The 15130-nt window shown below is 32.5% G+C and overlaps 1 protein-coding gene across 1 annotated transcript in view; it reads left to right on the top strand.

Moving 5' to 3' along the window:
• LOC145295935 (dual specificity testis-specific protein kinase 2-like) overlaps positions 1–15130 on the top strand; it is a 386563-nt gene that overhangs the window by 211500 nt on the left and 159933 nt on the right. The window lies entirely within an intron of this gene.

The raw sequence follows: 15130 nt of genomic DNA, 5'->3' as shown, positions 1-15130 counted from the left end.
AAGTTCCACTACTACAAAATATAACAAACCCTGGTACAATAAAGAATGCAAAGAAGCTATAAGAGCCAGACGTGCAAACCTAAGGAAATTCAAAAACAGTCCAACGAAAGAAAATTTGGACACCTATAAAAACAGCAAAGCCAAAGCACGGAAAACTATCAAAGAATCAAAACGGAACTCGTGGAAAGACTATGTAACAAAAATTAATCAAAACACAAAACCCAAAAAAGTATGGGAGATGGTCAGAAAAATAGCAGGAAAAAATACAAAGAACCCTATTAAACACCTTATATGCGACAACACAAAGATTACCGACAAACAAAATATCGCAAATAAATTAGCAGAACAATTCTCAATGAACTCATCATCAAAAAACCAAAATAAAAAATTCCAAGCTATAAAGAAAAATGAAGAAAAAATAAAAATAAACTTCAAATCAAAAAATGAAGAAAACTACAATCAATTATTCAACAGTGCAGAACTAGAGGAGGCAATAAACAAATCTCCCGATACAGCAGTCGGCCCCGACGAGATCCATTATCAATTCCTCAAAAAACTACCAAAACCATCACTGGACTACTTATTACAAATTTACAATGAGATATGGATAACTAACAACATTCCAAAAAACTGGAAGCAGGCAACAGTAATCCCAATACCCAAACCAAAAAAAGACCATACAAACCCAACAAACTACCGACCCATTGCACTAACTAGTTGTTTGTGCAAAACTTTTGAGAGAATGATTAACGAAAGGTTAAATTGGTACTTGGAAAGCAAAAATCTAATTACAGAAAGCCAGTCGGGTTTCAGGAAAAATAGAAGCCCCACCGATCACTTAATAAAACTGGAAACACGCATAAGAGAAGCATTTGCAAAAAAAGAACATCTAATAGCAATTTTTTTTGACATGCAAAAGGCGTATGACACCGCTTGGAAATACGGAATCCAAAAAGACCTGTATGAACTAGGACTTAGGGGTAGAATGCCAGAAATTATCAGAAATTTCTTAACAAATAGAAACTTCCAAGTACGGATGGACAACACTTATTCAGTCCAAAAAGATCAAGAAATGGGGGTCCCCCAAGGCAGTATCCTGTCTGTCACCCTCTTCAACATTAAAATAAACAATATCATAAAAAACATAGACCCAGGAATTGAAAACGCCCTATACGTGGACGACCTACTTATATACTACCAATCTAAATATATACAAACAGCCGAACGCAAACTACAACTCTGTCTGAATAAAATAAACAAATGGGCCATAGAAAATGGATTTACATTCTCAGAGGAAAAAACTAAATGCATCCACTTTTGCAAATTACGAAAATTCCACCACGACCCCAACCTGAAACTGGATAACAAGAACATCCCACTCACCGACCAACATAAATATTTAGGTATTATATTCGATAAAAAATTGAACTTTATACCGCATATAAAATATTTAAAAGCAAAATGCCAAAAGACAATGCAATTGATCAAAGTCCTAGCACACACCGATTGGGGTGCAGACAAAGTCACATTATTGAAATTATACCAAACTCTAATCAGATCTAAAATGGACTATGGATGCTTCATCTATGGAGCAGCAAGGAAGTCCTACATAAAAGAACTAAATACAATCCATCATCAAGGATTAAGATTAGCCTTGGGAGCATTTAGAACCTCTCCAGTAGAAAGCCTCTATATAGAGGCCCATGAGCCTCCACTGATTCTAAGACGACAGAAGTTAGCGCTACAATATTACCTAAAGCTGGTATCGTGTCCAACAAATCCTGCATACCAATGTACCCTCCACCCACAATACACACATCTCTTCAACAAGAAAGAAAATATCATCAAGCCCTACAGCCTCCGGATAAAAAACCTTCTCACAGAAGCCCAAATGGACATTACAAAAATACATAAATATAACAAATCAAAAACTCCACCCTGGATGATCAAACAACCACACATAATATTAAAATTAAATAAATATCCCAAAACGAAAACCCACCCATCAACCTTCCATGAAGAACTACTTATCATCCAGAATACATACAAAGAATATACACAAATTTACACTGACGGATCAAAAGATGGAGATAAAGTAGGATGCGCAGCCATCCACAAAAAAATAAAACTAAAGAAAAGGCTCCCAAACGAATCTTCTATTTTCAGCGCAGAAGCAACAGCCATAGATTTGGCACTAAATATAATAACCAATGATGACCATCAAAAATATATCATATTTACTGACTCACTTTCAATACTCATATCTCTAAAAGAAAAAAAAATGACAAACCCACTTATTACAAAATTGCTAAACAAAATAGATGCCATAACCATGAAAAAAAACATTATCTTTTGCTGGATACCAAGCCATATCGGCATATACATGAATGAACAAGCAGATAAGGCAGCAAAGGAAACTCTGCAACAAAACCACATAAGTGGAAAAATCCCCTATACAGACCTAAAGACTAAAATAAACACATTTTTGAAGAGAAAATGGCAAGAAAACTGGAGCTCATGCACCAAAAACAAACTATTCCAAATAACACCAAATATTGGAACGAGAAACACCAAAAAGTTAACAAGAAAGGAAGAGGTAGTAATGACCAGACTGCGAATAGGTCACACTCACATCACCCACTCACATCTACTAAAAGGGGAGGAGACACCAAACTGTATAACGTGTCAAGAACCCTACACAATACACCATATACTGACAAACTGCATTGACCTTGAACAAATCCGAACAAAGTATTACCAAGAAAAAAATCTGAAAACAATATTAAACAAGATTGATCCCCAAAAAATTATCAATTTTCTGAAAGAAACTAAAATATACTCAAAAATATAAGGAAAGACCCCCCCCCCCCAAAAAAAAGAAAAACCTTAAGAAGAACAAACCAATATTTAACACAACATAACGAACCTTTCGGCATTAAATGACCCCAAAGTGGTTGATATGCCGTAAAACAGAACAAACAAACCTTTTAGACTGAAGCAATTTGAATTTTTGTCCAAATCCTGATTGCTTCTTTTTTTTTTTTTTAGGAACTGGATTTTTCCGACATTAAAAACTGACCTTTTGGCTAATTCTACCCTTGTAGAAAGACAAGTAAATAGGGACTACATGGTACACTACCCAGCTTTCGAGCTAGGATTAAAGTTTAGCGTCAGTTTCGTCTTTGATCAAAAGAGGAGAAATCTCTCTAGACTGAGCCAATTATTTGTTTGTTTTTTTACCCCTTTTCAGGAGCTGGATTTTCTTCACTTTAAAACCCAACCATGTTAACTAACACTGCCTTATTAGAGAGAAAAATGAATAGGAATTATTTTCAGATGATCTTGGGACCTTTTCTAAATCTCATACAGATTTGGAATTCTCACTCTATAATAATATGCATTGTTATAATCAGGGATGTTCGAAAATTATTTGATGCCCATTCCATCAGCCAATCATAATACAGTTCATCAATTATCCAAAAGACATACCTGTTTCTCCCGATCAGAGATTCAATGTTTACATATCTCAGTGATCTTGTCTGACAGAGGATAGTCTCACGCTGTAATCAAAAGTTTGTTTAGCAGAACACCTTAGATATGTCAATTAATTATTCTAGTATTCACTCCTGCACAGACATTACCAGAAACTGTTTCATTGCCAATCTCAATTCAACTGGAGGAGAGCCTCTTTCTCGATCAGGATTCCTGGACTTGTAAAGGATTTAATAAATGCACCAACAATGCAACAAGTCAAAGCAAAATTTGACAGGTGATGGGGCATTGTATCATCTTCTGTGTAAATTTCTTTGGTAATTTAAGCATGCTTGTTTTATGTCTTGCCAAATGGAATCAGTTACACTGTCATGTGGGGGCATTTATTCTGGATAAACTGTTGCAGAAGTATGGCAGTCTTGAATTGCAGGAAGATAAGCCGGCCAAACTAATGTACCGGGTGAGTCACGAGAAACGGATGTTTTTTTAAGGAAAACAAAACTATGGATATTTCAACAAAAATTTTATAATGTACATGAAAACATTTACTAAACTATGCCATTATGGAATATTTAGAAGTGGAAGGAGCGTTCTAAAAACATCCGTTTCCCGTGACTCACCCTATAGGTGTGTGGGTGGGGGGCAGTGGTGCAATGGGAGTACTGGCAAGATTTAGAGGGTCTGTCATGTTATAGCTTACTATTGCATAACTTTCACTAATACGCATGAGAAAGGTATGAGCCCATATGTCCCCTCTCCTACTACAACTGAAAAAGTAGGACAAACTAGACTCTTAACCTTTTGGTAGGGGAAATAAAATTTAAAGAAACACCTAGAAACAGCTACACACTTTGTATTTTAATCACTCATCACTTTCTTGGTAGAGAGAGTGGATCGTGTTGTGTACGATTCCTTTTAAAAAAAAAATGCATGTGGAAGGTAATATGATAATTTCAAACATATCTTCATGGTCAAGAGCTCTGTCTGTACCTGTGTGCACTGAGAATGCTGTAGACAAAAAAATAAGTAAATATTTGAGAAACCTGAGAAAGAGAAAGCGAGTTTTAAAGCTATGCAGAGTAGGGTGTCTTTTGATTGGCTGCCAAGTTTTCTGAAGGTCACATGACTCCATTTTCCAATTTCTGGGAGAGCTGGATGTTTTCCAAACTACTTTCGTTTATTGATGGCTGCTCTTTGTCAAATTCCGTCTGTCAAAAAATTCATCAGTATTAAAAACAAATCTATCATGTTTTTAGACATCTATCCTACCTAACTACGTAATTGCATTGTACATATCTAAGGTGCTCAACTGAGCTCTAGTCATTAGTTTCTCCTTATCAGACATTCCATTTTGCTATCACATCAAAGACTTTCCTTTCTTCCTAAATGTATCTAACATCAGATAGGATATCCATGGACATAGCTTTCATTAGTTTCTTCTTATAAGACATTCACTGCAAGAATTCATTTCGCTACCGCATCGAAGCAGAACACATTACTATGGGACTACTTCTCTGTTGATTATTTGGTTGTCTTCATATCAAATGCCATCAAATTCTCATGAAAAATTCATACCATTGATCAATGTTAGTGCTGCTATAGTTTTCCTCATCTTTTATATGTGTATGCCCTCTCACGATGGGAAGATGTGACACAAGGTCAGGATAAATGGATTTGAAAAGCCAGCACTCTAAAGGAAGAGATCTGAAAAAAAAAAAATGCCTGGATAGTCCTGCTGGTTTTCATTGGTAGAGGCGCCTCAGGTGGTTAGCAATAAACTAACCTCTTCTCAAAGGGGGTGAGAAGGCAAAGCCTGGAAAGGTGGACCTCCTGGAACTGCACAGGACCAGAATCAGAACCATATTTTAGCCAACAAGGAAAAGCCATATAAATGTTTAGAGTATAGTGGCTTTGGTGTCAACGGAAATCGATTTCATTAACCCTTATCCTCGAGTAGCACCTGGCCTTGATGAGTGGTGACTCAATAGTAAAAAACAGCACCTATATATCTAATTTTCTTTTTCTATTTATCCACCTACCCGATCTTTCTAGCTGTTTATCATTCTGTCCATCCACCTATCTCAAAACAATACGTGCTGCTGATTAATTTAAAATTGTTTTGACTTGTTTATGTAATATATATATATATATATATATGAACTAGTTTGCTTTGTCTGCTTAATATCGATTTTTAAATGTGGCTTACTTTATTCATCGTTTAAATGAAAACGGAGTGGGGAGAGTGGGAGTCGGTCACCTTCTCTTTCTGAACTCTTGCTTATACCTGATCACTATATCTTTAGTTTGATTTAAATTACCTCCCTTGAATATCAATTGGAAAATATTTTTAAAAAGATTTTCGTAATTGATCTACATTTTGGTACATCATTTTAATTAAATAATAATAAAGATAAACACAGTGGTATAATTAGCAAAAGTATGTTACAGAAGTATGCGTCATAATTCTGGGGCTATAACTGCTACAAATCGCTACCATAAGGTTTAGATGCAACTATATTGTCTCTCTAAGTCCATCATTCCTGAAATAATTAGATCAGTTTACCCCATAACAATACTGTCAATATAATAAAAACATTGTGTATATATTGGAAAGATACAACAATAATCTTACAAATGAATAACACTAAACATTAATGCCTTGCTGAAGCTTGCTTCCCTTATAGTTGGAAGATTGCCTCTGTGGTACCAGTGTACAAGAATTCTGGTGAAAGGACTGACCCTCTCAATTATCGCCCTATCAGTCTCCTCCCCCCTCTTCGCTAAAATCTTTCAGACATTAATTAGTCAAGCACTAGTCCACCACCTTGCAAAAGCAAATCTTCTCTCTGATAAATAGTATGGATTCAGGCAATGTCGTTCTACTGCAGAAATTATTACAGTCATCTCTGAATGCATATACTATGTACTGGATAAGGCGGGCGAAGCAAGGGCCTGTAGCCCTTGATATATTGAAGGGCTTCTAATTAATGAAAATTAAATCTTATGGTATAACTTGACATATGCTAAATATAATGAGATTCTTCTTAGACAATAGGACCATTCAGGTTATCATTGATGGACGTACATCCAAGCAGCATAACATTAATGTAGGAGTGCCTCAGGGGTTGATCCTTGGATCACTATTATTCCTGATATTCATAAATGACCTCCCTGATAATATTGTGTCCAAGATGAGTATATTTGCTGATGATACAATGCTCTATAACATGCATGAGGGAAGAACGGATGTACATAAATCTAAGGCAATGGCGGAATTGTTGGAAAATGACTTTCAGACCGTAGTCAAATGGGGCTGAAAATGGATGCTAACATTTAATACTAGTAAAACTAAGCTGCTCTTCTTTTACAATTACAAGACGCCTCTCCAACCACCGATATCCATGACAAATAACACCCTACCTGAGAATGTTTCCTTCAAACTCCTCAGCCTAACATTTGCAGGCAATATGAACTGGAACAAATATATTGAGGATATTGCGAATGCTGCTGCAAAGAAGGTGGGTTCTCTTTATTCTCTCCTGCATGGAGTATTGTTGCCACATCTGGGCTGATGCATCTACCACTAGTCTGTCCTTCTTGGATAGCCCCCCCCCCACCCAATTTTCAATCTAATAGATCCCATTTTGTCAACTAAGCTCCAATCCCTACCCCATCGCGACAATGTTGCATCTCTCTGTCCGTTTTACAAATATTTTAGTGAAATGTGCTCTGATGAACGTTGCATTTGTGCCCTCACAGCATACATATCCCTGACAAACTTGCTTGGAAACAAAATCCCACCCCTTTACTGTTGAGATCCCTAAATGGCAGAAAGATTTCTGTTCTAATAGTTTCTTCCCTTGAACAGCTAGACTTTGGAATTCCCTTCCTGCTACCGCTGCCCTGGCTGTACTGATATGCTAAAGTTTAAATGTAACGTAAACCAACATCTTGTTAATCTTTCCTAGGCATGGCCCCAAATAGTAACCCTTTACGTCCAAGTGGTGATATACCTTGTTAGGGGCGAATGTGAGTAATATATATATATGAATGATATGTGCATGTGTATCTAATTGAAATGCATTTTACATTATTTTTAAAAACTTTTACGCTTATCTATGTTAATGGCTGAACATAAAAATTGAAAGAAACAAAAAAAGAAAAAAAGAAACGAATCAACAAGTTTCAGCTAATTTATTCAGACAACTTGGTTCCTGCATACAAAATATAAGATAACAAATATAACATGCAAAAACTAATTCAATTTCAACATTTCCTGTTTTTTTCCTATCAAAATACAGAAAAGAAAAAACACTTTATTTATTGTAATTCATATATGACAATGACGCTTTAGAAGAACAGAAACATTTTCACTGAGACACATTTGTATGGGTGTTATTTATTTCATAATGGAAACACACATCATCCACTAATACACTTGAACAAATGCATTGGATAATATATGTTAAAATGAATGATCACATCAAAGAATAGGAAAGAAATTCAACACGCTTTTTTTTCTTTTTCTTTTTTTTTTTTGTAACATTTATTTCCTCATTGTTACAGCTATGAAAAACACCCACGTGATCTAAAATATTCTTTCACGAGATCTCGAACGTTATCTCGCTCCCTGCCTCACGTTTCTCCAGTGGTCGTTTTCTTTTTCTTTTTATAGTCTTCTTTTTTACCAGTGACGTCATTTCACATGCTTTTACATACATGCATTCGCACTATATTATGCATACATATATATCAGTGGCCTGACAAGACCACAGGGGAAACAACAAAGCAAAAAAATCCCTAAGTAAAATTCATCCCAAAGCAGCAAAGCTGAAGCTGGCCTGCCAGGACACTATATATACAAATGTAGACAAATTTGGGCATATTTTATTGGTTTGAAAATATAGGTTCTTTTTTTTACCAATTAGCATAAAAGTTTAACCATAGAATGGTATCATAATCTTCAAAAAGCCTGCAAATTTTCATGTAGTTTCGCTCGATAGAACCAAAGATATGAACATTTCAATATTTAGTTTGGCTAACAGTGATATACCAACTTTTCTGGCAATTTTATGTTCCAAATCTGTGTTTATTGATCAGAATTTAACAAATGAAGGCTAGTTGGAAAGGAAATGACCTGGATTGTGTAGTGCACTATGTGATTTGCCCTTATCGTCGAAAATTAAGGGCATCATCCATCATCCAAAGCCGATTTTTGGCACATTTTTACAGCCATAAAATGTTTAAATTTGTTTTCTTAGTTTTGCATATGAATTACAAAATATTTGATATTTCTCTAAAACCTCTGGCCTTGATGGAGGGGGAACAAAAACTTGCTATCGTTTCAAATGATCTGAAATAATAGCAAGGGGAGACATGGTTCTAAAAATTTCTCATGTTATATCTCCTCTCTTTGGTTTTCATACATAAAGTAAATTTCATATTGCATAAGGATTATTTCATACTGAAGATATCCATAATCGCACCCTATTTCCAAAAGATAGGAGATATAACATATGAGAAATATTTGGAATCAAATCTCCCCTTGCTGTTATTTCAGATCATTTGAAAATTGAAACCATAACAGAAAGTTTTAGCCTCCCCTTCATCAAGCCAGATATTTTTGGGAAATATATAAATGTATATTTGTGTACACACACACACACACACACACACACACACACACACACACATACACATTTCGTATTAATATTATTTATTATTTACTATTTTTTTCTATATTCTATTAACTATTATTATTATTAAGTTATATTTATTTACAATAATTTTTATTGTCATTATTATTGTATGATATAGGTAATCATTATACAATTAATTTGTATTTTTCCAATAGCACATTCTTTTCAGTTTCTCGTCTATTCATCAATACTTAGTGTTATTTGTATATGTATTGAAATCAGTTGTTGTTTTTTTTATGTTAATGCCGGTTTAAAAAAGACTGTTCTTCTTGGTCAAACAGTTACGAGATTTAGCATGAACTACCATAAACGTCATTATGAGGAATGTACATTTTGTGAGTAAGAGTGGAGGACTGCTCCAAATATCAAAATAAAATATGACAAATTAATAACGATAACATAATTTTTATGTTTCTTACACCACCTAAACCCTGCAAACACACACGGCATAATCGTGTTGACACATAGGTTCTCGTCAGATCACCAAAATTAAGTTACGTTTAGCCTGGCTAGTACAAGCTGGGTGACCATTTTGGAATCCTAGGTACTGTATGTCCTCTCCGCTTACTCTGGCATTGTTTCCAGTCATTCTGAACCTCCACTTGCCACTGGATATTTAACAGCAACCCAGGAGAGGAGTGGTTAGAAATTATGTAATTCTTGCCACAAATTTCCATGTTCAGACATTCTTACAGTGGGTATCCATAGTCTGTCAAGACTGAAGGAAGCTATCATATATATATATATATATATATATATATATATACTAGCAAAAGTACCCGTTGTTGACTGGGTTCAAAAACAGCCTACAGAAAATGGACTCTGATTTATGAAAGTATGATAGGTTATGAAAAGGAACGGTTGTAAAGAGATAGCTTCGAATTTGGGGGTATCAAAACCAAAGCAAAATATGATGAAAGTAAAAATAAAATAGATAAACCCCATAATTTATTATACCATACCTGTTCACACTGAAACACTTATCATAATATTCTGTGGATCTATATTAAAAAACCTTGTTAAACTTTGTGACATATTTCCATTCTATGGAGGTCAGGCGCGAACAAACACCCCATAATTTTATTATACCATATTTCTTGAAACTGAAACATAATTATCAAAGTATACTTACGCAGATAGATATGAAAAGTCTTTAGTAAAGTTTGTGCCTATTTCCATTCTATGGAAGCCAGGCGCGAACGCAGACCCCACAATTTTATTATACCATCCCTATTTAAGTTAAAACTTTTTTCCTAGAAGCAAACAAGCGAAGACACATTTTATGTTGAAAATACATTTTAGTTAGCAATCTTTAACTTGTATGTTTTAGATATAAAAAAATTAGCATTTATTTACCTCCAACGAGGACAATGTTAGAAGTTTTACACTTTGAAAAATGTTTTTTTTTACACAAGGTTTTTTAATTAAAGTGTGTTTGTAAGTAAAAGAAAAGTTTTTATAATTATGCATTTTTAAACTTTACATTGAATTTGTTAGTAGATGGGGCAGATAATACGCATTAAAAAAAAAAAAAAAGTGATTAGAAATCCTTCTGGACTGAGACAATTTTAATTTTTTGTTTTCTTTGGGGAGAAAGCTACATTAAAATTTGATGTTTTTATAATGCTTATATATGACATCCTATTTTCTTATAATACATCTCCACTTTATGTTGATCTTTACCGGCATGGGAAGGTCAGTAAATAGCCAAATCTGTTAGTTCTTTTTATATAAAATGCAAGTTGTTAAAAGATTTCTAAATAAAATTTTGTATCTTTAAATATTTTTAGATTGTTTGTTCACTATATAAAAATATAAAAATTTTTATTTTGTATTTTATTTACAAATACGTTTTGTTATAAATACATTTTTAAAAATAAATTTTGTAAATAAAATTGTTATTAAATAAAACGCTATTTTCAAATAGTAAACTCCTAAATTAACCCTCGTAGGAAGGCAAGTAAATTTCAAAGTTTTTCTTTTTTTTTTATAAAAAAATAAGTTATTGAAAAAATTGTAAATGTATTTTTAAAAATTTTTTCGTTTGTTTGCAAAAAAAAAAAAAAAACAGTTTAAAAAAATAAATAAAACGCAAACTTTTATTTAATCTGAAAAGTTTAAAAGGAATAAATTTATATATTATTTTTATGATTCTGTAAAGTGTACACACACTTTAAAAAATATTTTTAATAAAAAAGTTTTTACATATTATCCATTTCTGATTAATTATTTGTATTTGTTATATATTTGAATATTTATTTGAATGTTTGTTTATTATTTGATTAAATATTTATTTATATATTCCATTTCTTTTACACGATATAAAAAAAAATACGTAAAATTTTTGAAGCAGCACCCCCACTAATCTCAGGCACGAGCCGCTACTGATTATGAGTAATAAATGAAAACAAACTTATTTATTTTTCCTCTGTTATATTTCCTTTTGGTTTCATTGCTTTGTATACTATCAAAAGTGGATTATAATTATATCACAACCCTCTTTCATACTCTCGAATTATACTTCTAATTATATTACTGTGTAACTGGGAGTTAACTATATTCATCTTGATGCTGTTTTAACTTTGGTGTCTATACCCTGTGCTGATGAAGAAACTTGATATCAGTAAAAATCCATACCATCTCGGAAACGATCATACACAAAACTGTTGATACTTACCATGGTTTTTTTCTCGGTTTTACCGGATTCCAAGACCAGAATTCATCTAGTCTGGAGGAATATCTAGCTGTGGTGTGACTAGATAAGATCACTAAAAAAAAGTACATCATTCATTGTATGTGCCAGTTTATAGCCATACCGAGAGGATCTTATTTGGGCTTTGGATACTATGTTATTTTTAATATTTGCTCAGGGTTTACTTGTAGGAGGAAGTATCCTTATGTTAAGTTGTTCTGACAAGCCTTTGTACATAGATTGAAGACATTCGAGTAGGTAATTCAAACTCTCCGAGGTTATATATAAAAGGGATCAAAGAAGTATACAAGGATTCTTTAAATGGAGACGTGTTGATATGATAAAAAGCTTGACATGTTTAGATACAAGAAAAACATTGATAATAGAAAAATATATACTAATGCATATAGATTTATTGATCGATTTTAATCAAAAGAATACAATAATGAGTAGAAGTTGCTATTGTTAGACGTCACATCCATATTTTGGTAACTAACACCTTCCCTCCTTTTCTGATGAGAAGAATTAGGCTTCGAAATGCCTGAAATAAAGAGCTCTCATAACCCCCACACATTGTATTTGTATTGTATTTTCTTGTTTCAAATTGATCAATAAATTTATATGAATCAGTATATATATTTTTTATTACTAATATATAATATAGCTGTATTTAATGTATGTGCACATAACATGAGGTAATATAGTGTGTGTGTGTGTGTATATATATATATATATATATATATATATTAGTGATGGGACGATTTCGATGCAATTACTAATTCCGTTCTAAATTTCCGATTCCAATACGATTCCGATTCTTTTAAAATTTATAAATATTTAGAGATTTGTTATTTTTTTGTAAATTTTCAATTTATTATATAAACCCCTGGGTAATTTCTGCGTATATTCTTTCTCAAATGTTTTCCTTGTAATTGATTGAAAATTGTAAGACAAGAAAAGATTAATTTTGATATTAAAACAAAGCCAAATTGCATCAGTTCATCGTTAGTGTACAACATGCTACTTGAAAGTTTTCATAAACAGTTGAAAATAGTCATCAATTAATAGGCACAATGAGAAAATGATGTAAGAACAAAATATTTAACAACTCCCCCTCCCACTGTTACGAACGAATTTCTAAATAATAATGTTAATATTTAGAAAACCATTTTTAACATGGGGAGCGCGTGAACACATTTAAACGTTAATTCAGAATTTAGAATGGGGGTTCATTTGTGCATTTAAATATAATGTAAAATGATCCTTATTCCTGTGCATTCTAACTTTTGTTTACTATTCTGTGCCTTCACTCTATGAATGAAGTTAAAGTTTTATTTTAATTATAAAAATTTGGTGGGTTATTAAATTGATTTGGTTTAATGTAAAAAACGAAACTAGATGCAAATAATAATAATAATAATAATAATAAATTTCTAGATTTTAACTCAGTTAAATCCCCATTCCAAAATAAAATATTAACTTTATAGGTGATTGTGTGAAACCCTTAAAAAATTTGACGGAAAGAAAAGCTAACATTTTAGTATTTAGAGTGGAAGATGAGTTTCGAATATAAATTTAATGTAAAATAATCTGTATTTCTTTTCTTATTTCTAAAGTTTGATTTAAAACAAAGTTGGTTCATTGATCAATAAGATGTGATCATTTTGCATTAAATTTATATACAAAACTTATTGTTTAGCGTTTTATTTTATTTTTACTACTAAATTTTTCAAGCTGTGTACATGTAATCGCCTAAAAATGGAGAATCGTGTTTTTCTTTTTTAGAAGTATTAGAATATAAATTGGATTTTTTAAAATAATAAACATGATTTTTCATACGTGATTTTATGTTTATTGGCTAGATAAATGTATAAAGATTTTTTTGTAAAAATAAATTTTATTCACTTTTAATCATTAGAACAAATATTTTCCCGGTATGCCGTACAGAGATTTATCAAAAAAGTTAATTTTGTTTTAGAAGCAAGACATAAACTTCAGTTCTGTTGTTGGATTTAAAAAAAAAAAATAAACGTGGTTTTTCATCTGAAATTTTATGTTTATTTGCTAAGATAAAAGTGTAAAAATAAGTTGTTTTTTTTTCTGTAGAAATTTGTTTTTATGATGGAATGAAATTTTATACAAATGGTGGATTGATATTTGGTGTGCTAACGTCCCCCAAAAGAATTACCCGACGATTTGTATGCAAAAATAAGAAAACCGTGTAGGGAGAGAATAGTTAAGAAAGCTTGTCCCATGTCAAAAATGTCTTTTTATATAATAACATATTATTTAAAAAAGCATTCTAAACATTAGGAAAGATTTGTTAACTATTCTGTACCTTCCCTCTTTGAAAAAAAATTTCATATTTTTTCACACAATTATACACATTTGGTCGATTATTAGATTGATTTGTGTCACTGTAAAAGAAAAATAAATTACATACTACTACTACTACTACTACTACTACTACTACTAATAATAATAATAATAATAATAGCAGCAAATATATTAATCCCTTAGCTAAATTACTTCCCCAAAATGGGATTCTACATTTTTAAATGATTATGTGGTGAAAAGAAAAAAACACAGTCGGGCGATTCTATTTATAAATGATGTTGCTAGGAACTGACGAATCGAATTAATTCACGTTCTGCTACCGACCAATCAGAAACCAGAATTGCTCCATAAATATTAAACCTTTTCTGTAGCAATTTCACATGTTTTTTCCGTCGCGACACGGTAAGAATCTTTTGCTCTGTGGAACTGTCTACTGCAAACCAGTCACCACTCAGGACTTGTGTGGAACAACGCATCATCGGAAACTGTTCTGAAGCTAAACATGGCTTACACTTCTAGAGAGTGCCATAAAATTTTAATTATTTCAGAAGAAGCCTATGACAGACACCGCCAATGTACAGATGACGCAAACAAAATTTAAAAACCCTATCCAGAACATTTAAAACCTTTTAATAATCAAGTGAATTTCCTCGGATGTGGGCATATAGACATTTAGCGAATATACCCGAAAAGTTTACAAAGGGAATAGGCAAGTTATCTCTCGATAAATGGCCAATAAATAAAATAAATGAAACTTTGTAAATAAGATTTATAACCCATTCTGTGGCCCTTCTCAGTCTTATGTTGTTAATGGACAACTTCTAATATAAAAACAATTTGTGCTTGTTTCAATTTTTGTCAAAAAAAATTAAAAGAATCTGTTCGGAATTGGAATTTTTCTGATACCGAT

The sequence above is a fragment of the Euprymna scolopes genome, chromosome 16, assembly GCF_053919585.1.
Source record: "Euprymna scolopes isolate OS-2025 chromosome 16, ASM5391958v1, whole genome shotgun sequence".
Taxonomy (NCBI): domain Eukaryota; kingdom Metazoa; phylum Mollusca; class Cephalopoda; order Sepiida; family Sepiolidae; genus Euprymna; species Euprymna scolopes.
The sequence above is the reverse complement of the archived record's forward strand: the minus strand, read 5'-3'. Positions and strand labels throughout refer to the sequence as shown.